The sequence below is a fragment of the Apteryx rowi genome, unplaced genomic scaffold, assembly GCF_003343035.1.
Source record: "Apteryx rowi isolate R43461 unplaced genomic scaffold, aptRow1 scaffold_157, whole genome shotgun sequence".
NCBI classification, from domain to species: domain Eukaryota; kingdom Metazoa; phylum Chordata; class Aves; order Apterygiformes; family Apterygidae; genus Apteryx; species Apteryx rowi.
In genome coordinates, this window is record NW_020447830.1 from 417,407 (window position 1) to 440,166 (window position 22,760).

At 37.7% G+C, this 22,760-nt stretch overlaps 1 protein-coding gene and 1 long non-coding RNA gene across 3 annotated transcripts in view; both read right to left on the reverse strand.

Moving 5' to 3' along the window:
- The window catches only part of SUPT3H (SPT3 homolog, SAGA and STAGA complex component), a 284,473-nt gene that overhangs the window by 175,470 nt on the left and 86,243 nt on the right, over positions 1 to 22,760 (reverse strand). The window lies entirely within an intron of this gene.
- Positions 18,314 to 20,882, reverse strand: LOC112962877. The gene is made up of 3 exons (XR_003252433.1): positions 20,691 to 20,882; positions 20,448 to 20,549; positions 18,314 to 19,772 (listed from the first exon to the last, which is right to left on the reverse strand). It is a non-coding gene; the product is annotated as an uncharacterized LOC112962877 (long non-coding RNA).

The following is a 22,760-nucleotide window of genomic DNA, read 5'->3' on the forward strand; positions in this document are numbered from 1 at the left end:
TGACCAAGGCTAAAACGGAGAAGTAACTAAAAAGATAGGAGTGGAAAAGGGAAGCCTGTATTTGCCAATTTATGAAAAAGCAAGGGCGAGGTCTTTCTCTCAAACCCTCAGGCAGTGGACCACACAAAGATATTGTAACTGGTCAAAGCGCAGGGGTTTAAGGAGGAAGTCCTCAGCACCAAAATCAACAGCTCTCTTTCTGGAAGAAACTACCCCTGGGTCAAATGTAACCCAGGTCCTAAATGCTGAGACCCCTTCTAAGATGCAGCCTAAACTGATTGCTCTTCACCACCCTTCTGAATTTAGCGATAACAAATTTACTGACTTCACAGTGTCCTTCATGTTCCGTGAGTAGGGACCAGCATAACACTCTTCAAAATAACCCTAGAAGTTATGGTTAACTGACCTACAGATTATCATCCGTTACACTGTGCCATAGTTAAACACACTTTTGAACCTCACGTGTTCTGCAATATGACGGAAGTAATGCTATAAATCGCAGAAAATGCACCCAAACAAGATCCACTTTGAGATCACCGTGATTTATAAGACTTGCTAGGTCAAGATTTAAGATTCCCTAAGAAGGAGGCAACTAACTAGAGGCCTTTGGACAGAGAACGGGGGCTTGAGCAATCTTTTGTCTGACTATTTAAAAACAGTTTAAACATCCCTGGGAAGGATAAAAATCAATTTTCAACGGCAGCAAGAATGCTTATCTTCACTCAGGGAAGAGAGGAGCAGTGGCCCAAACAGTGCTTAAACTCAGTTTACAATTCCTTCTTATTCTCACCAGAAATGCAGACAGGTTTGATTAAAATCACAAAGAAACCAAATAAAACATACATCTCATCATGGCACACCCAGAACAACGTCAGGGTCAGGATCATGCACCTGACAAATTGTTAAATTTCTGCCTTATCTATATCAGTGGATAAAATTTATTTCATGTATTCATTTATTTATAGCTTCACTGAACCATAATTGATATCTATGCATTAATCTAAAATATACACACCCTATTAAGGTACCAATTCTCGGTACCAAAAATCCAAATGCCTGCTATATACCTGATCGGCGATTATAATGAGGGGTAAAAAAAAAAAAAAAAAAAAATTCTATGTAAACACTACTTGAGTTTCTACTGAGTTACTGTGAAACTTTCTTTTGAATCAATGACATTAAAAACAGTCAGATTTTCACAAAGAATAACATCATCTAGACCTTGTCAGACAAAGTATAACAGAACTGGAATGYCATATGAACTGAAAAGTTATTTCAATTATATTTATCTTGCATGTACATTTCATTTTATTAAACTTTCTAAAATGGGACATATAATAATTTACTGAACAATCCTGTTACGATGATTTTTAAAATATATCAAGTAATAGCCATTCTTTTCACACTGGAGGAACATTACCACTTTTAAATGACATATCTTTAACTCAAGATCCGATTTGAGTTGCTGGTCTACAGAACTCAAGAATGTGTTCTATCTGTTTGAATTTGGGCATTAAATTCTAGTACAAATTAATGTAATTTAAACAATGGCCAAAACAGAGCTGTTCTAAAAGGAATCTCCGCAAAGCTTGTTTTTATTTTGTATTTTCATATCTGACCATCTGAAAAATTATATTAACACAACTTCTTGAAAATGCAGCCAAAACGACCTAATATTAAAATGACCTAATATTAGGAGAGTTTTCTGGATTCTTTCTATATTTTAATTTCCATCTATGAATCATCTATTTTATCTTTTAATAACCAACATGTCTTCATGGTTTATTTCTAATATATGAAGTTGCAACACCCTTCCATTTTAACAGTTATTAAGCTCTTAATTTGTCTTCATAAATACATCACTATGTATGTATATGTATACATGCATATTTTATATATACACACATATTGCCTAGTTTTTTTTAATTTTGTTCCCAGAACAGATAACACATTCTTGAAACACTGAGGGTTTCTTAATATTTTAGGGGAGAATACTGAAGTGGAGTTAGGAGGTTCATCGACAAAACTAGTTCAAAAGAAAATGGTCAGGTTCATTTCTACAATATTATTTTTGGCAGCAGAGTGTTTTGGATAGGCGGAAGATGGAAAGATTTACAAGTACTGCCTGCAGAAGGCCACATAGGGAGAAGTATTTATCAGCGTTTACTAGTGATATGGGTTAGAAGGAGATGATCTTCCTAGTAACTTTACCAAAATGCTCCAAAACACATGAGAGCATGTTGCACCTTCTGCTACTTAATTTTTATTTTTTTTTTAACTTGCAACACATCCTTTCTTCTCATACTGACAGTAAATATATCTCACATGCAATGTATTTCTTGGTACTGAGCTAAACTGCACACATTGTGTGAATCTAAATTTCATATTCARTTAACCTCAACTTTTAAAAAATGACAAGGGCATGTAAAAATTAAAAAAAATTATGGCAATATTTCATGAAAGTAATTCACTACCTCAGAAAGTAACTAATAGCGATAAATGGGGTGGTTTTTTACACTTTACTGAGTGTAATCATATACACAACTATCTTGTCGCTGTTACTGCTCAATACCTGTACAATTAAATTTGAATACGCTTTGAAAACTGCAGATAATGTTTAGTGGTGGGTCACACAAACAGAAAAAGAACAGATCACGCATTCAGATAAATTTCTTAAGTAAAGAGGCAAACCCCAAAACTCGCCCTCCAAGTGCAAGGACTTTTGTCAARCTGAAAGAAGGTCTGGAAGGAAGATGACCTGTTTCTGAAGCAAGGTCCACCTTAGGATTTAGTTAGCAAATTCACCCGTCTTCACAAGGGGAAGTGCCACACTACAATGACTAGATAATACAAAGGGTTAAACCATATCTGGACTCGTTCTAGGCTTATAATCTAAACAGATYATGTAATTTAATTAACTCATTGGGTCGAGTATAATTTAAGCATGATTTTTTAAAGTGATACGAAACAAGAAGGATTTTTAAAAGTGGTAAGTGGTAATTTCTTTTAAAAGGAATTAAACATTTCTATTTTAATCAAATAATTTACTCRTAAAGTATTGAATTCTGCTATACGACAGAAATAAGTCACTAAACAGGACATTTTTAGGGGTCAGACCGAATTGGCATGCCAAGACGGTCCGGAACCAGAACACTGCATTTCTGGCCTGGCACAAGCTTTTTAACTACGCTTAACTACAGTTTTGTCATCTCTGCAAACAAGATTATGCTTAATTACCTATCGCACGTGACACCGCTGAGGAGCAGTTCAGCTAGAGAGAAGCGAATATACAAAATCCTCTAGAAGCCCAACGGCTCGGACCGATTCAAGCACCTACGGGGAGGGCGCCGCACTGGCCGGCGCGGGGGCAGCGCGGCGCAGCGATCCCTCGACGGGGCGCCCGAGGGGGGACGGCCGGGCGGCCGCGGGTCGCACCGCCGTCCGGCGCAGCGCGGCGCGGCGACAAGGCCGGCTTCAGAAGGGCTCCTGCCATTCTAAAAATACTGTCCCGCAGCTGTTTAAAATTTATTTTTTTAGACCATAGCACCACTGTTTGGTTGTTTCCAATTTCTGAAACCACAAATAGTAAAAGTGTACTCAGTCTGCTGCAAACATAAATAGCAAATGCACGCTTCAGCACTTTTGAAAGGATATGGAAATTGGCAACAAAAATGCAGTTCATGTTGAAAATTTACGAGGGCCCGGCCATATTTCTGCAGAAATACAATCAGGTAAAAATTAGGAAGATCTCTACCAGCTGGGTGGCATTTTTGTGTTTTCTTTACTTCTGTTTTTTTTAACTGAAAGGCTTTCATTATGCAACTTCTGGCACTTGATAAAATAGAGCATGGTACCTTTGCTAAAACCACAGTTTCTTTGGTTATGTTTAGCATTACACAAACATCTTTCACCTTAGATATCCTCTCGCATTAGTGCGTTTAATTTCAAATACGCTAAGGCACATTGCTTTCCTTTTTTTTTTTTTTTTTTTTTTTAAAAAATTATATTATTGGAGATCAGTAAATAAAACAAATTATCCCCCCCCCAATTTCACAGGCCATTTAAAAATAACCCAACCCTTCAAAATTACACTTCAATATTGTGGAGTTTCATATACATATTTCTATTAAAATCTAAGGTAGTCCAATAACATCGTATTTTTACATGGCTTTATTTCAAGAGACCCAGGACGTAATGGCAAAGTATCGTCTAGTTAAAGCTACCAGCAGAAATATTACCAGATATGATTTCATTCTTGTTCTGAACATCGAAAGCAGGAAAACCTGGCRGAAGCGTTGATATTGTGCTTGGGTGAAGAATAATTGGGAACGACGGCCTGATCCCAAGGAAGCCGTAAGTTGGGAGCGTAAGCGAACGGGGCTGAGATTTCCACCCCAGCGGGTATGAATTCAAGCAAGATCACCCACAAAAACATCTATTTACAGTGCTATTCCTAAAGTGCTTCATCCTGACGTAAATGCATTTAAAAGGAGAAACAGCTAATATCTTTTTTTTTTTTTTTTTAAATCAAAAGCAGCATTTTGGTGGCTGCTATAGCAATAGGTGGTTTCTACCAAGGAAATACTATTAGAAACCCTAATATTCAACATGCATTAGTTGGTCCTGATTAAAAAAAATATATATATGGTAAGCCAAAATCCATTGAGTTCATACTGAAAAAAGCTTTTAAAGCGGGATATTTTACAAAGGATGGAGAAGAATCGTTATGAATATTTTGTTTTTTTCTGATCGCTGGCAGCTAGGAAGAAGGGAGCTGAAAATGCAGCCAATGTATTGCAGTTTGGGAGGGAAAGGGAAGGCTTTTTTTTTTGTACAGAGGTTACTTGCTACGAGCTTCACTAACCATGCAGTTTCGAGGAGGCAAGGGCGTAGATTTATGTCCATTAAAACAATTCCACACGCTTTTACATTTTTGCCCGAGTAGTCCTTTTGTGTCTTCGCAGAAGCCAATCTGTTCCCTACTAACCTTCAGCCAATTACAGGCGTATACGCATGATTTTGCCATGTAGGTTATATAAAAAAAACAACCGAAGATAAGACGATCCCAGTCAGACCATGAAAGAGAAATTTGTCCAACAGGCCATAACACAGTGAATAAAGGCCACACATGTTAAACCCTCAGTTAGCTACACTTTTGCTGTTGACTTGATAATTTCCTTCCAATATACGACAGCTAAAATACTGCAGCGGCTGACAGCAAGGARGACAGTTTGATTAGAAAACTGCTAACCAAAAAAAAWATATATATATATAAATATATATATATAAAAAATTTATTTTACATAAATATATATTTCACCCCCCAAAAAAATTGGGAAATAGATATAGTGCTCTTGTCCTGTCTTCTCCCACTGGTACCTCCCCTAAGTGGGAATTCCCAAGCTTGGCGCTGCAACCCCAAGGGGGGACCCGAATCGAGGAACGCAAATGAAACRGGTGTCGCGAGCCCACAAACGGTGCCGGCAACAGCAACGGGGAGCGGGTCGTGCCCTCGCCCCGGCAGCCACTGCCTCGAGAGGCGGACGCGTGAGCAGAGCATGAGGGAATTTCCGCAGGATTTTTACATGCATGTTAAGATTTATTTTGAGACCGCACCGGAGTGATTTCATGCTCTCAGATTAGTTTATAAGATACTCCAGGAAAAAAAAAAAAAAACACTTTAAAATGAAATCACGAATAAGCACTTCTCCGCATTATCTAGCCTTAAGGATCCTTAGAAGCTACCAGGGAAATATGTAGAGCACATCATCTTTTTTTTTTTAAAAAAGCTGTCATTAATATTTTAGCATTAAAATTATATTCCCTGCATTGGTACAGTTTAAGACAAAATACAAACCTGCCCCTTAATTAACTAAGAACAAACTGATGAGTATTTTTAATCAGTTTTGCACTGTATTACTAAAGAGTTACCTGCAGCATTGGTTTGGGGTTTGGCTGGGGCTTTTTTTGGTCTTGCTTTGCTTCAGAAACTTTGTGTTACACAGGTATTTTGCATTGGATATTACGCTTTGTGATGGAAAACCTTTCCCAACTGCTCATTAGAAGAAAAATATTAGTTTAAAATTTAAACTGTTTGCAAAGTGTAATTTTAACTAGGAAAATTCCTGTTGTAAATATAGAACTGAAATACTGTGATGTGGTTAACTGCACCTGCCACCCAAAAGGGTTTTGCAATATTAYAGAGACTTAAAAAGGAAAACGATTTGAGAGAAGCAAATAATAACATCAGTAATAATAATAAATGCTTGATTAAATTTATTTAAAGGAATCATTTAATTCCTTTAAGAACTCACTCCATAYAGTTTACTAATATCCACATGTACAGACTTGGAGTACCTGCTTTTGCACCTACATTAAGAATAATATTTAAATATGCAGTTTTATTGAAGGTCATCTTCAGGGCTAAGGCACACAAAAAATGAGTTAAATATAAAATCAACCTCCTTTTCCCGCCTRTTAATAAGTACTTACAGGATAAACGACATTTGTCCACCTCAGAATCTCATATGCTATGAATACAAAAATCTAAAAAAATGCTAAAAGACGTGACCTGAGCCTACTGGTTAAGAGAAGGAAAATTTTGATGCTCCTAACCATAGTGTTGCACTCTTACACAAGATAACATTTTACTCTAGAAGCTGTAGCTGAAAAAATTAGACTCTCAGTATGTAGGTGCATTAACTTTTGTATAAGGTAGATGTATACACCTTATGCAAAGCAATACTGGGAGAAGCTAAATGTAGCTAGCACAAAATCTCTATCTTAATTATAAAAACATTCTTTAGAAGAAATAACCCAGCAGCACAGTCAGGAAGGAAAAATCCCACTGGGAATAACAAAAAAAGAAAAAAGAGTTTTAAATCTTCCTTATTCCTTACTGGAAGCAGGGGAAAAGTCATGGTACAGAACCAGTACAGCAGGAGAATAAGTAATGACGCTAGTAAAGAGGAGGTAAAGAGAAGCCAGTCTGGACAGAGGAGACACAGGACAAACTGGAAAGCCATCAGCTTTCGGGGTCCATTTTCCAGGGGGGTTCTCAACTGAACATGTAAATTTGTTAAACTTATTAAGTCTTGTTTTTCCTTCTTCAAGGGAGAAAATGATTTGATCCAATTACTCCCTTCCAATCACCCTAAATAAAAAAAAAAGGGAAGAAAAATATTCACTTTTGCAGAAATAGGCGGATGTTTATCTTTCAGAAACGTCTGCTTAATCTAAATAGGCAGTAACAGAAATTGGTCCGTTCGCTGGATACAGTAAGTAATTAGCTGTCAGCAGTATTTACAATTTAAGAAAAGAAGTTATATAGTTCTCCTTGAATGGTTTTCAACGTTCCCAAGAAGGYTCTTTGGATGCAACGGGATAGTACTGACGTTAAATCTTAAAAAGCTACGCAAAAGAAACTTATAGGTTGCATCGATGAGATCTTTGGCGCTCAACAGCATCACTTCCAAAGAACGGATTGCTTCCTTCGCTTGACGCGCTTCAACGCGACCAAGGCTGATGAGGCCACAGCCTCCGAGAGGAAAGGAAACAGCTTTGCCGCTCTAAGAACAGTCATCGGGCACGAATTTCCTAAATTTCCTCACGACCAGCTCCTCGGAGCACCACGACCACCCCCACCACCACGACCACCACCGGAACAAAGTGAACCAGCGCAGGAAAGCCGCGCTAAGCAGCACGCAGGGTGGCAAAAGCGCATTCGGCCACTGGGCAACGCTGGGCTCAACACGGGCCGTTGGGCTGAAGTGTTTTCCCCCTTCCGACGCCGCGGCCGCGCCGTGCCRTTCATGTTCTGTTTCGGAGAATTATTCCACTTCTAAATAATTTAAACACTAGACGGACTAAATAAGGTTGAATCACTTACGTCATAGTTCGGCAAGAACACGCCGGAGTCTCAAACGTGAATTACAAGAACCGTTTCACAGGATGAAGCAAAATCAATGCTTTGCTGATTTGCTTATTTTTTCCAATGACACACGTTCTTTTTGCTGGGTAGAAAACCTTCCCGAAAGGAAGGCTAAAGAGACAGAGATAATAAAATGCAACAACAAAAATATTCTCAAATACATATTTTGTTAAAATGTTAGTAAAGTCAGTATACTTTGGGGCTTTCTTCAGACTGGTAGAAGTTACAGAGCATATTAAATGCCTAATACACTGAGAAAATATGGATCAATTCTAATCAAGTAGAAGTCAGCATAAAAAAAAAAGACAATGATAATTGTATGTGATCATTTACCTTTGTGTTCTGTTTATGACTATATTAAGGAAACATATCTTAAAAAGAAATGCATAGCTAAGGTGTACAAAATGCTCTGTATTTTAATAAATTATAATTTTAATGTATTATAAGTTAGGTAAAATCTACTGTGACTAAATACTAGGCCAGATGTCCTTCTATATTAAAAATCTGTGCCTTGAATTCTATCATACATTAATTCATTTCTTATTTATTCTCAGTTACATACAGTTTTTTTTCAATTACAAAATATGTAGCACATCTTCCATTTGCCTCCTTGTCTGTTTGAATTCTATAAATAAAATACTTTTATCTGTTGGGCATATAAAACATACATAAATCAGAAACTCTGCAGAACAGAGCTTTGGAACTTGTATTTTCAAAGATCAGCTAAGAAATATGTTGCTCTAAGACCAAAGTCTTATTTATATGAGTTTGTGGCTTAACTGACAAGTTTTTTTCTGTGACAAGTAAGGGCAGACAGTTTGTATCTTAAATACCATAATCCAGTTTTCAACCCATGTAGACGTCTGGAAGGGAACCAGTCAGTAAAGTAAATTATATTATATCCCACTGACAGTCCAAATACAGTCCGTGAGATTCATTGCTTCTACCAAAGACAAAAGAAAAACATGGGAGAGGTGTGGGAGGGTCAGAAATATTTGCAACTCACAAGATTGCTTAATCAAAGTAAACACACTGCTATTTTTAAAAATACGACTAGCGGTTCTTTCTTGCTTTAAATACAGAGGTGCAATATGAGCAAGAGCTTGCTCCGGCTTTATGCGAGGCCATGGGCTAACTGTTTCGGTTTTACAAGCTGTTAGCAGTTTGACCTCTTTAATTTGCTGGGAGACGGGGAAACAGCACCTCAAAAATTATATTTCTCTAGCTAGTATGAATATTTTCTCTCTGCATGGCTTTTACGTTAGCCTTATCCAGGATTTACTCCCAAGAGATCTTCCCGTTCTCAGATAGTGGCCTCTCACACATGACAGGCGTCCTTGATCTAGAAGCCAAGATGTGCAGCTAATTGCAGTCAGAGCTGCAATTTAGCCTTTTTAATTCCAAAGGAACATCGGAGGAGGCACATTTCTGCATGAATTAGAATCTGTAGTTTAATAGTACTTGCTTTTCTTGCTTTTCTTTAACTAACTTCTTCAGCCTACCACCCCAAACTGGACCTTTACAAACTGGGTTTAACCTTTACCTTAAATGGTTCCCGATGAAGACAAAAATCTTCTTCCCCCCCCCAACAAAAATTATGAATATATTACTTTATAATTCTGTCACTAGTTTATTCAAAATATATATGTTAGTATCAGACTGATCTAAACTTTATGCATGTGGAGTATTACTTATACTAGGTAAGATGCAGACAGCCCCTTCTCTCATTTCAAAATGAGAAACTGAGCAAATGCAGTTTTCAATTACAGTATTAGTCTGAATTTCCCCCTGAAGGTCACACTATCTATTCTACAGAACGAGAAGTAGTAAAAGAGGCACTAAACTATTATGCAGCATTAATTTTCTATGTTTTAATCGAATTCTTTGACTGCAGTCTAACTCACAGTGCAGCTGCATTTACAGAAATTACTCACTACTAATTCCAAAATTTAAGAAATTAAGAATTTTTCACTGAGAGCTATCGTTTCCCCCCACAGTGCACATGCAGCTGTTGTTTGATTTTGGTAATAGTCATAAACCTGCACGAACGAAAGCAAACTCCTTTGTTTTGACTGAAACTGGAAAGTAAAGAACTGGGTGCAACTTCAGAGCCAACAACTCCTTTCAAAATGCCGTTTGCATCGTAGCACCTTCATCCATCACACGGAAATTTACTTCCATAACATGCACACACACACACACACACACACACACACACACACACACAAAAGTTCAGTTTTCTTATAAAACAGGAGGAACCTCTTTATAGACTTGGTAGCTACAACTGTAAAAATATTTTAAGTTGATGCATAAGAGAACATGTTTTTATTCCTTCGGCTTGTATTATGGGAAGCTTAAATACAGATTATCTCATTCAGTAACTCCCCACTTTACAGTAGTAGCAATTCATTCTAATTGCTTGGGTAGCACACTCAGGAAAAAGAGTATTTTTCCTTTTCACTGAATAATGTTTCATGTTAGGTTAAACGCAGGAAGTTACACCACCGGTGGAATGCGATTGTCTGCGACTGCAGAGTTACTTCTTATTCATCGGTTTGTGTTTTGCAAAATATTAAAACGTTAGCCATTCGGCATTACTGCTCAAAACACCCATAACTTCGAACCAGCTCGACTTAAAGGAATCTACCCAGTGCAATCAGCATGATTTTAAACCGTGCATAATCGTTTTTCACAGAATTTGTATTCTGCTGTATGGAGTGGATTATAGCAAATGTAATTCACACATGCTGTTTCTTATTCAGAGGAAAATACAGAATAAGGATGTGGAGGCTTTCTAGCCAAATCTTCATTCAGCTCCAAGATCCATGGACGCCACTGTAATTGAGAGACATTCACAACCAGATAGCTGTAGACTTCATTTTCGTTTAAAATAATACCTCTCCTACATCAGTTCCAACTAAAACATCAATGTTATTTAACTTCTAGCAAACTGCCTTGAGCTGAACTTGCAGCAGATTACAGCTTCTTGTTCTAATTTCGTTCAGAAAAGGACATTGCTCAAAACCATAGACGTATACTTATAGTCACATCTAGATTATGTAAATGCGCTGCTTCTTTTCAGACGTCCATAAAATTACGTACAACTAATAACATTTGGCTTGTAGGATTGGACTCGTCTGGCACTGGACAATGGAAACTGGGCTACCCCTCCCGTACATCAGTACATATAGTTTATTCTATAAGCTATTTGAGTTCATCGTGCACAGCCTTATAATGCCTACTCATAAAGCCTGGGCTCTCCGAAATCCGAAATGGTTAATTAACTGTTTAYGAAACAGTTTTATTGCTTTCAGATTCGAAGCAAGCTGTGATTTAGTTCCACTGTTCTAACATGCTGCTCCGTATCCAAAGGAACGATTCCAAATGCCACATTTGAAAACTTATAATAACAGGGGATACAGAGTTGGATTTGTGTCTCAGTAAAAAAAATGTATAAAGGAGGAACAAACCCCAAGAAACATTAAAAAGATGCACGGCTTCACAGTATTTACTATTAGGGCTCCTCCCCGTATGAGAGATGATTATTTTAATTTTAAAAGCATACCCATTTCATATTGCATACACTGTTAGTCTACAGGGGAGAAAACCCGACTAAAACACCAAAATGAGCTGATCGTGAAGGTGATCTTATTTTAGGATTAACTCTAAAATAAGACAGAGCTGATTCTTCGGCTATTGCTTAAATACTCAGGTTTTGTTTCTCAGTCTCTTAAAGGAGCACCCCCCCCCAGCATCTGTAGGTGACTGAAGTCACTGGAGTCCCTTATTTTCTGATCTGAAAAAGTTACAGAAGTATCTAAGCAGTTCAGTAACCCCACAACTTTAATAAACTTCCCTTATTAAGCTGTGATTAGAAAATGCTCACAAAAGACAACCCCATTTTCCAATCATTAAGCAGTTTATCTTGCAAAATCAGAAGCTTGCATGCATGGACTCTTTAGGAAAATTTTATTTGCTAAGTTTAATTCAGAAATTCAGCCCACCACGTCACTTCTGATATAACTTTTCAGCAACAGAATATATCTGAAACTGCTGTTCAGGTGCCAAAGGCAACGTGCCTCCTTTGTGCAAAGCCTTCAGTTCCCTCTAAATTCGCCCTGCCAACGGGATCACACCTCTCCGAATCAGACCCAGCATCTTCCTATAGCCAGGAGAGCCTAATACTCAGACCTCCGGGCTTTCTGCTCAGCTTCAGATAGTTCCAGGAAAACAACTTTAATAGCAGTGTCACTCATTTCCGAACCAGAACTCGGTACGTAGCTTTTGACCCATGGTACAGCCGTAACAGAACTTAACATTGCAGAGTCCGTAAGCGTTGAGCTAAGGTGGCTCCTACTCCTCCCCGGAGCGGGAATGATGCATGGATCAGCGGGGCTACGTCTCTTCCTTCTGCCAAAATGTGTAGCAAATGTAACACAGACTGCTTAAGTACTATTATTCCCCAAACTATTAAGCTGAAATAAGAATTGCATAGAATTTTTTTCATAATTTTAGCATTATATTGAAGGGATCAGTTACAGTCCCTATACCATAATCTCAGCAATTGTTCCAGCACACGTCTGAATGCCATTTATTAAAACTTTATTCCATGGGTACTTGCTGAAATAAGTGAAGTCAAGTCAAGTTATCATTGCAAGTGAATGGGGATACTCTGAAAGGAACTGCTAAGACAGAAAATGTTACAGCCGTGTTAAAAATACCAAAATACTGATGAAATTATACAAATGGAGGTGTGGTTTCCTGGTGGCATCCTAAAGATGCCAATAAATTAGTGTATTTTTCTATAACACAAGCACTGCCTGCTTGAAAATTCTGCATTGCTGCGGGACTGGAATAACAAAATGCTATTCCAAAGCAGTTGTGTTTTTTTAAAAACCACAATTTTAAGCTTTAATCACTTATCCAAAATTTTCTACATGAACTCTTTAAACAATAGTAATTCACAGTTAAGTAACATCTTAAAGAGGCAGGCTAGATCTTAATCTTACTTTTCTACCTTGTAGTAATCATTGCAAAACATTTTTCCCCTTGGTGAACTAAAAAGATGAAATTGCAAYTAATATATTTTTGATTTTGGATCAATACAGCCTCTACTCCTAATCTACCTGTGAACTATGTTTTTCTTACGCTACAAATAGAAATATTTGTTTTCATGATAAAGTCTAGTTTAAATGTACTTAAAATAAATATACATGAAACTCAGAAACAGCATTTCTGAGCAAACTATGTATTACTATTTAAATGAATAACTAAAAGCAAAATACAAAATAGGACTGGAAAAAAATCAGTTTCTTCTTTTGCACCTCTTAAAAGAGCTAAGCTGTAAAAATACCTGTAGATACAATAAAATAGCTATAAGTGCATTTAAAGTTATTTTCCACTGTGATCAGCAATTTTAAAAGTGAAAATAAATGACAGTGTCACGTGACAGGCCAGCATGAGACACGTAGCTTTAATATTGATTTGAAATAGCCATTTTCAAGGACCAGTTGAAATAACAGGGTCTAAACCTTCAATGTTTGAAGTAAGTTCTGCTCGAAATGGCAAAGAAGTGTCAATGGAAATTCAGCCACCACACAGACTCTTCATTTTCCAACATCAATATACTGAAGAGACGGTCTCAACTTCAATACTCACATTCAAAAATTATGCTAGCAGCAAAGAAGCCCGTGCATTTTAAATTTCTGTGTTTGTTAAATTTGTTTTGCTTTCTCTGCAGTATATTGCCCAGGCAGGAAAATAAAATTGGTGACYTCTCGGGACGTTAATTTATGATGCCACAGTTCAACTCATAGCAAGGAAGATTGCACATAGGCAGCACTGAAGTAAGATCTGCAGACACCAAATGAAACATTATTTAAAGAGAAAAGGAAAAAAAAGATACCAGGCACAAGGTAAACTTAAAAATTGAATGAAGAATACATACCATTATAAATCAGACTACGAAAGTATTAATTAGGGTATCTTTAACTTTAAACACTCCACCCAGTGATTTTTAAATTGCAGCATCCCAGAATAAATTTAAGTTAACAATAACAGAGTAACTTTTACAAGGAGCCACTGCCCTTCAGAGAATTAACCAAATACAAAAAAAMCCCCAAAACCTTCATTCTTCCCAGTAGCCTCTTAAATCCCAGTGTCACATCTGCCTCTTACATTTACTCTGTCTTTTCATCTAACAGTTTTCTGTCCTCTGACAATTTTGCAGCAATAATAAAACACTTTCAAAACCATGCCACCATAGATATGTAGGACACTCAGCTGGGAAAGGGTGCAGGTATACTTCCAAAGCAGCTTCCAAGAAAATATATGTATATTTAATTTAAACTGTAATTGGACAAAAACAGCCCTGGGAAACACTCTAGGTTTCCACAATTTCTCCCTAACTGAGCACACAGTGGAAGCTGAGGTTCTCTGCTTGGTACCTGCGACTTCCATCCCTGCCTGCACATCGGTCCAGCCTCAACGAGACCCGTGGGAAGAGCGGCCACAGAGACCCCCCGTGGCCTGATGCACGGCCGGGGGATGCCCAGTTCCGTTTTCGTTAATGCAATCCATAAATTCACCTTATTTCCAATTCCGTTTTTCTGCCTCAAGCAGTTTTGATGAATGACATTAAAAGAAACTACTAACTTGCAGAGTCCAGTGTCCTGCCACTGCAAATAAACATCAACTAAAACTCCAGCTGCAATTTTAAATGCTCTACCTTCATTTCCAATAGAGCATAGCAACAACTTGCATATTCCAAAATCTGTCTCTCTTTATCCCTGCTACTAAACCTTACACCATCAATTTTCTGACAAAACTCTGTAAACTTCTCCTCTGGCTTGTTTTCTTACTCAAACCCCTTCCAAGCAACATTAGGCTGACAAAACCATTTTAGATTGCCGTCCCTTCAGGACATTGTAGGCAACCGGTCTTTGTACAAAAGATTTTTCATTGGTTTACCCTCGTCTTCAACGTCAAGTTTTCGTTACTGGGCTCTCRCAGTTCTCTGCAACCGTGCTCCTGCTAAGACTCGCAGCACATCTCCCCCTGCTCAGCACCTTCCTTCTCTCCTAGTCATTCTCCAGTATTCAGCATCGTATCGTGTCCTTCCCCCGTGCCACCTCGCACTGACCGCTTCGGGAAGACTCCTACGCTGGGCAAAATCAAGAACCTTGGCTCCAACAAACCATTCCTTCATCAAAATCGATTTTATATCCTTTTCTTTTGTAAGGTACAGATGATCCAGTAAGCCTACAAAATTGCAGTTTCCCACCCGGGAATGTCACGCTCTCCATGAGCTGCGGACTCACCCAGCCACTCTCTTTGCTAGGTGGCTGTATTTGTCAGCTAGTTGGTCTACTTAGACAGCGAGGCACATGTCTTATTTAGCTGAGAATGACATAGAATAAGACAGTACAATACATAAATCGGCTCAAATTATTTTTTAAATAGAAAAAAATGTATTTTTTTAAAGAAAATTTTGAAAAGTGGTAAAATAAGTCAGAGAGCAAACAAACAAGGTGCACCAGATCTTCCCCAAGTCAAAGACAGGAACAGAAGCCCATCTCCTGATTTCTACCCACGGAGCAGCACTGTCTCCAGCATCACAGCTCTTCCTTCATGCATGGTACCAGAGACACAGCACAGAGACGAGCTAGTGTCTTCTCAACTTGATTTTTAGATTCCACATTTATGGGGGAAAAAGGGACGGAAAATAGCAACCTGAGCTACTGCAGTTCTGAATATCAGTGCAACGATATTTTTACGAGCCCTCCAAAGCACTTGAAAATGGAAAAAACAGCAGAGCTTCTCAAAAGATGCTGGAGAACGATGAATGAAAGAACACGCTGCCATGTTTTTCGTCTAAAATATTTAGCATCTACTTAGCATAATTTGTTAAATTAAATGTTGCTGTAACGTAATAAATTCAAGCAAGGATCGCSAACACCACCCTGTCAGAGAACTTTATAAACCTGAAAATTAAACCGTTATAAACCAGAAGAAAAAACTCAATATAATGGGGCAATTAAGCTCAGGAAGAGATTCTGAACAATAAAGCTATGCATAAATGAGCAGCATGGCTCATAGCGACGGTATCTAGCCGTTCAATGACCACCCAAGCACAGGGAAGTTTAGAAACAAGCACCGTATTTCCTACAACAATCTCCAAGCTTTCTGACCACACACAGGCTGTGTGGCAAAAGAGAAAAAATATTAAGGAAAACAGCCTAACTTTTTAAACAAACAGAAGTTTATAAATGTTTTTTATTTAAGAAAAACCAAAACACTAATTGATAGCCTGAAATACGAGGGGAAAAAAGCCAGCCGTGCAAAATGACAGTTACGTGACAGGAAGGGAACCATTTCTCATTTTCTTAAGAAATCTTCACTAAAATAATTTAAATGTTATCATTAAATTTAATTACAAGCAAAATCCCACTCAATAGTTATTATATGTGTTCTAACTGAACGGCAGGCAGATCAGCCTAAAAATACACTGAAACAACCCTACACAGATAGGTACACCTTCTGTAAAATATAAAACAACTTAGAAAATGCACCAGTTCAGATGCCAAAATTGGCATCTCTAAATAAGGTTTGTTTTTTTTTTATTACCGAAACATCACAGGAACTTAAAGGGAATAAGGAGCTACTGTTCTAAGCCCAAGAAGCAGAGAAGTCTACTATACATGGAGAGCCCAAATAGCCCCCTATATACATTTAAGATAAATCATAATAGGAAACAGAGGAATAAAAGAGAAGACAGATGGGTAGATGGAAATAGTCGGAAAACAAGCACATTTGTTAATATCGAGAAGTAACCACATCTTGTTACCTGCCTAATTACTATCAGCAGTGGCCCCCGGGCATTACAGCCAAGGGAACGAAAGAGAAATTTAAATTCTCTAAGAAAAAAATCATAGTTATGCTTATCCATGCTCCCCACCCTGACTTTTTGCTTTCTAGCACTCTGAATCCCATCCTTTTTTTTTTTTTCCCCCCTCCTCTGCTGTAAACATTTCCCTTGGAGCATTCTTCTATTCCACAAAATATTTCTGCTCTTCCACCTAAATTTCCTTCACTGGGAAGAAATATCATTCTTGGAGAACCACAATTTCACCAACTGCTCTAATTACGCTTTATCTTCCCGCATCTCTGCGGGACATCAAGTTCTTAACAGCCAAAACTATATATCAACCTTTACTTCTCAAGCRTTGTTTAAAATGTTCTTATTGCCTTAAATACAAACAACATTCACACGACAGTAGCAAACACAATTAAAATTGAAGGGTAGCATGGCGATAGGACAGGTAGATACTTTTATCTTATAGATACTGTGAATAAACAGGAATTTCTTATTAAACTACAATATAGTATATTTTTATAATGTGTATATATTTGTACATACAGTAGACATCTCTACCACAATATAAAATCATATTCCTCAGATCTTTTTATATAAAAAAATACTTACACTGTGTTATAGATGTACCTCGTACTATGGAACAAAATATAGCTATATTATATAGGTAACACTTTATTTCTAAAGTCCAGTAATATAGTTGTACAAAAAATATACCAATATTGGGGTTTACTGATGCATCAACTGTACATATACACACATTTTCTTCTTTTCTTTTTTTTTATTTGTAATTTGATAGTTAGGACTGTATTCATTTTCTTCCCCACCTATGTACACGGCTTGTAGCAACATTACACTAACTGTAGGTCAGCAAAACATTTTTAGATATATTTTAAGAAGCACTTAAAAAATGTGTTCCTAGTTTAGAAGTATTTTTCTAACACACGGAAATGCCTTGTATTACCTGCAGGACACAGTGACGTACACCACTAACAACACTCTGCTCCCATAGCTCGCAGAACATTTTTGCTCCTGTAACTCGCAGAACATTTCCTTGATGGGCCACATCCCTCAGGAGGTATTTGAAGATGCCCTTTTTCTGTCAACATTGTCTTTATGCTTGTAAGTGTTAAAAGAATTAGTCAAACTACACACATGACATAAACCTTGGTTTTCCTCAATAGGAAAATGCCTTTCATGAAAATGCTAGAAGAGCACGTCTTTCAAAAGATTCCCAAGTCTTGAAGAATAGTATGAATATTTTATTTATATGCACAGAGCTGCACAAATGTATTTAAAATGGCCAGCATTTCTTTTCTAATATTTTACAGAAAATGAACTTTCTATAATTTATCTCCTATTTGCAATTTTCCTAAGCCTTCCAATGCTGACTGGTTTTATTCTCTACAAAGACCAACAGTTCAAGACTATTAAATAACGACTTTTCACTCGAAGCAGGTATTTCTATTCATCTACACTTCCTGGCAAAATCTATTGAAAATAAAAACTACCATTTCGGATCACTGAAATGAAATGCTTCCTTAATTAATTATTTAATCAGAAAAATCTCCAGCCTTCCTGTGTTGGCCAYGGAACTTCTTCCTCCTCTGTACTACCTTCTTCCACCCTGCTCCTATCATGGAGAGCTACACATTCAAAACCAAATATCAACACATAATTAATCAGGAGGATTCACTTCATGTCTTCAGGAGGAGTCATTTTTACGAAGGAAAATCTCTTACTTCGAGATAGCCTTTCCATCTTAAAATTCGCCACGTACCCGCCTCGATCAAAGAGAGATTTCCATCAGCAGTTGACGGACATACTCTACTGCTTAGCATCAGAAGGGGAAAAACTAACAACCTGCAGTGTACTATTATCCACTTAAAGTAAGCTCCAGCTTTGAAACATGCCACAGCATCGTAAAAATAAAAGTGGCACTCTTTATTATCTCAAACGACAAAAATGAGCAGAAAACTTGAAAGTGCTTACAGGGTGGTTTCCAAATATCCTGATGGAGACTATTTACAGGTTAGTTAAAACTTTATTGAATGCCAAAATTTAGGGAATATGGAAAATGTAAATAACTAAAATTTAGCAATAGTTTTCCAGATAATGGTCCAAGAATGGAAATTCTGAATAAGCCTTTAAGCACCAACATGCTGATATGTGTAAAATATAATGGTCTCTAACAGCCAGCACGAAAAGAATGGAAAAACATAATCAAGCTATGCTAAATAAAGCCTCCTGAGTTAACAAAACAGATTTTACACAGCCTTCAAAGGGAAACATTCCAAGAAAGGATCTTTTATTCAGATTTTTTCAAATAAACTATGTCTGTTTAGAAAACAAATTCAATAAAGCTTACATTAAAGTGTATAATAAATATGTGGTAGCTTCTCTACAGAATGACTGCATAGTATAAACATTTTCAGAGAATGTCTGATAAGAAACGATGATCAGGAACATGAATTTTCATTTGAGCATTAGGAATACAAACCAGTTATCACAGGATCACACCACATCACCAAAGACAGACATTATCACACACTGAAAGACTGAAGGTCCCTAGTTCACATAAATTTGAATCCTATGGACAGAACTTTGGTAAAAACAGCCAGTATTGTGAACGGGCTAAAATTCAGAACACTATTGGCCTGGAAAGTCTCTGAAAATACATGGCTTGCTTACTGTGAATGGAAAACTCCAAGTATGCCTGGTGGGGTGAAAAATCCGTATACAAGCATGATGAATGATTGAAGAATTAAGAAAGCCACCATAACTATGTGCAATTTGAAATAAAAGATGCATGAAGTGAGAAGCTGAGGATGAAGAAGGTGTCTCTGGACTGTTTTCTTCTTTTTAACCAAGAAGTGGTGCAAGGTAAAACTTTGTCCCTCATCTCACTTTCACGGCTTCAAGCTGAAGTTCACTTCTTGTCCCAAAGGCATCTCATAAATGCCCTTCTACCTTGGGGAAAAGTAATTGAAAGTAAAGTTATCATCACGTAAGCGTCTTAAAAATGGAAGCAGTAAGTTCTACAAACTAAGGAAGGTTTCCTTTCTTAGCAGACCAAAAAGAGCCTCAAGGCAGAGAAGAAAAGAAGAAGCAAAGGGACAATATGTGCTGAGCTTCTGCCACACTGATGAAGGCTCAGAAAAAACAATCGTCCCTAAAATACCAGATTCCCAAAGCCAGGATAAGGCACTGGAGTGGAAGCTGCCGTGAGCTCTGTATTACAGAAACTGGAAGCAGTTTAAAACAGGGTCTTTAAACTAACCTACCCCATACCTCCAATGGCAGTTTCTCCAACACAACCGGTAACACATCCTCCCAAAAGAGACTGTATTCAAGGACAACATTTGGTAATTACACGGACAAATCTGGGAACTACAGGTTAAAACTCCTGTAACTGGGTACACTTTCTCACCCTACTGCACCCCAGTCTTTTCCACAGTCTATTTTACTTATTTTAGTGGGGTATGATCTTAGCAGTTCCTCCATGTTTCATTTTTTCCTCAGCTACTTGCAAAACCAAGAAAACTGGGAAAAGATGCTGCCATAAAGATTCACAGCCTTTTGCTGGGATCCAACGGTTTTCTGGCTGCCCTTTTCAAAAGGCATAGAAAATAAGTATTAGATTACCTTGGGGGGCTCAAGTAGGACCAATGCAACCCCATAATGTCATGCTGCTCTATGGATGAGGGTCTGTAACTTGAACAGCGCTGGTTCTCCAGTAGGATGTCTCTGCAAAGTAAATGGTTTCCACAGTTTTCTCCAAAAGGACAGGGAAAACCAGAACTTGATGCAGGAGGAAAAGGAAGGAAAACTATTTGCCTTGTAAAAAGTCCAGAAATACATTTCTGAAGAGCAGGGAAAAATCAGTACCTCCAAAATTTGGGACTGAAAGAATAAAAGGGCCGGTAACGATCTGTCTACTCAAGCAGAATCAAAGGCGGTTGTCTGAAGTCGGAAAGCGGGAGAGACGACGAACACAGCCATGATCAGGAGCAGGAACAAGGGGCAGCAACAAGGGCAGTGCTGCTTCTTAAAGAATCCTATTCCTCTCATTTTCTTTGATATCTGTGTCCTACTGCTCTGTTCAACTGCTCTGTCCAGGGTGGAGACCTAGAAAAAGCCCTTATCAGTAGCATGCTCGAAGACGATAAGAACGAGGGCATTTCACTGTTTGGCACAACAAATTTATCTAAGGTGCCAGATTTGGCAGTACTAGATAAAACGAGATTCAAGTATCTGACTATTTGGAGATAATTTAAGAAAGCCACATATCAAGCTTATCAACAAATCAACTAATACCATAAATGGCTTCGGGATCAAAGGCCCAATGTSAGGATGAAATCAGCTAGTAATATGGTATTACTCCGTGCTAAGGGAGCTGACGAGGCTACTAACGGTAGTGTCCTTATCAAAGAAAAGGAGTAATCAGTGCCAGTTCATTCTTCAATGCACAAGGAGGCAAATAAAAGTTACCTTTATTTTAGTATTTCCTCATTTTTAATGCTTCATTTTGCAGCATTAATGTTCTTCTAACATAGTTTATGAAATGCAATTCCCTCTGTTTTTTCAAAATAAAAATAACAGAAGACACTTGTCTTAATCTCACAGCAAATGTTTATGGTATACATGGATCATCAGTAATTCTGGAATCTGAAGATTCAGGCGTCATTATCATCTATTACTTGATTTAATGTATTCACAGGTAAAAAGGAAAGGTCAAAAAGAAATCAAGACATGTCTGCATCAGCGGGTGGAGGCAGCTTTGCACTTACGCTACTCAGAGCCAGCTGGACATGAGTCAACCCCGGTTCAGAAAACATGTAGCTGCATTAGCACCATCATGAGTCTGTGCTAGGGTATTATGCCTCACAGAAAAGAGAAATAAAACGATCAAGATTGTCCAGCTAATCAGCAACTGACCCAGGACTAAAATTCAAGCTTTTTGGTCCCAGTCTAAAGTTCTGTTTGCTTATATTTAACATATATCAAATAGACCAACTGTTGTCACTACAGAAATAAAAGATAAAATTCATTAAATTTTCCAAACACTCCTCCCACCCAAAGATCAGGGAATTTTCACAACGACTGAGATTCATCCTGTATAAGGGGGAAGAGAGACTCACAGAAGTAAAGGATTGCCTGCAAGTTACTGCCAACAGTTTAGACGGGTTCAAACAGCAGCTGGACAAACTCATGGAAGAAACATTCATCAAGACCTACTGAAAAGCAAAGCTCAAATAGTCTGAACTACACATAGCTAGAGGTTAGGAAAGCATCCTACAAAAGTATCCCTACATGCCTGCCCTTTTCTCATACTTTTTCCTTAAAATACACTGATGGAAAGCACTGGAAATGATATACTGGGTTAGATGAACCATCAGTCTGATGCAGTACAAGGTTTAATATTTTTAATCAGAAAGTCTTGAGAATAAAGCTTCAAATTTCTAATCCTATCTTCTAAGCATGAGGCTCCAAATTTTCTTATAAGGTACTCACAGTCTAAACTGATAGACTATCTCATTTTAGTATAGTCACTACCATTGTTCACTAGTTGGTGGTCTGTCTAAAAAGCATTAATTTAGCATTTGATTTAGTTTAGTGTACCTAAGCTCATGTGTTCTTTTGTTCTGGTTTTCTTTTTTTATTTGGTGTTTGCTTTGCATTTATCCCATTGTTTAAACAAATGATGGAAGAACCAAATCCACGTTTTAAACCTGAGTTAATGACCTTTTCCAAGTTTGTGGTATTTACTGTCATTAATGCAGGTAAAATTTGGAGCCAGATTTGGATTTCTATTTCCAAGAAATATTTGGATCTCCCAGTTAACACTGGTCCATTCCCAAATATTCTGAGGCAATCAAACTGCACCCCTAGTTAAGGTTCTCCTTTTGAATGTCACAAAAAATTGCAAGTTTTGATCTATTATATATACATTACGTC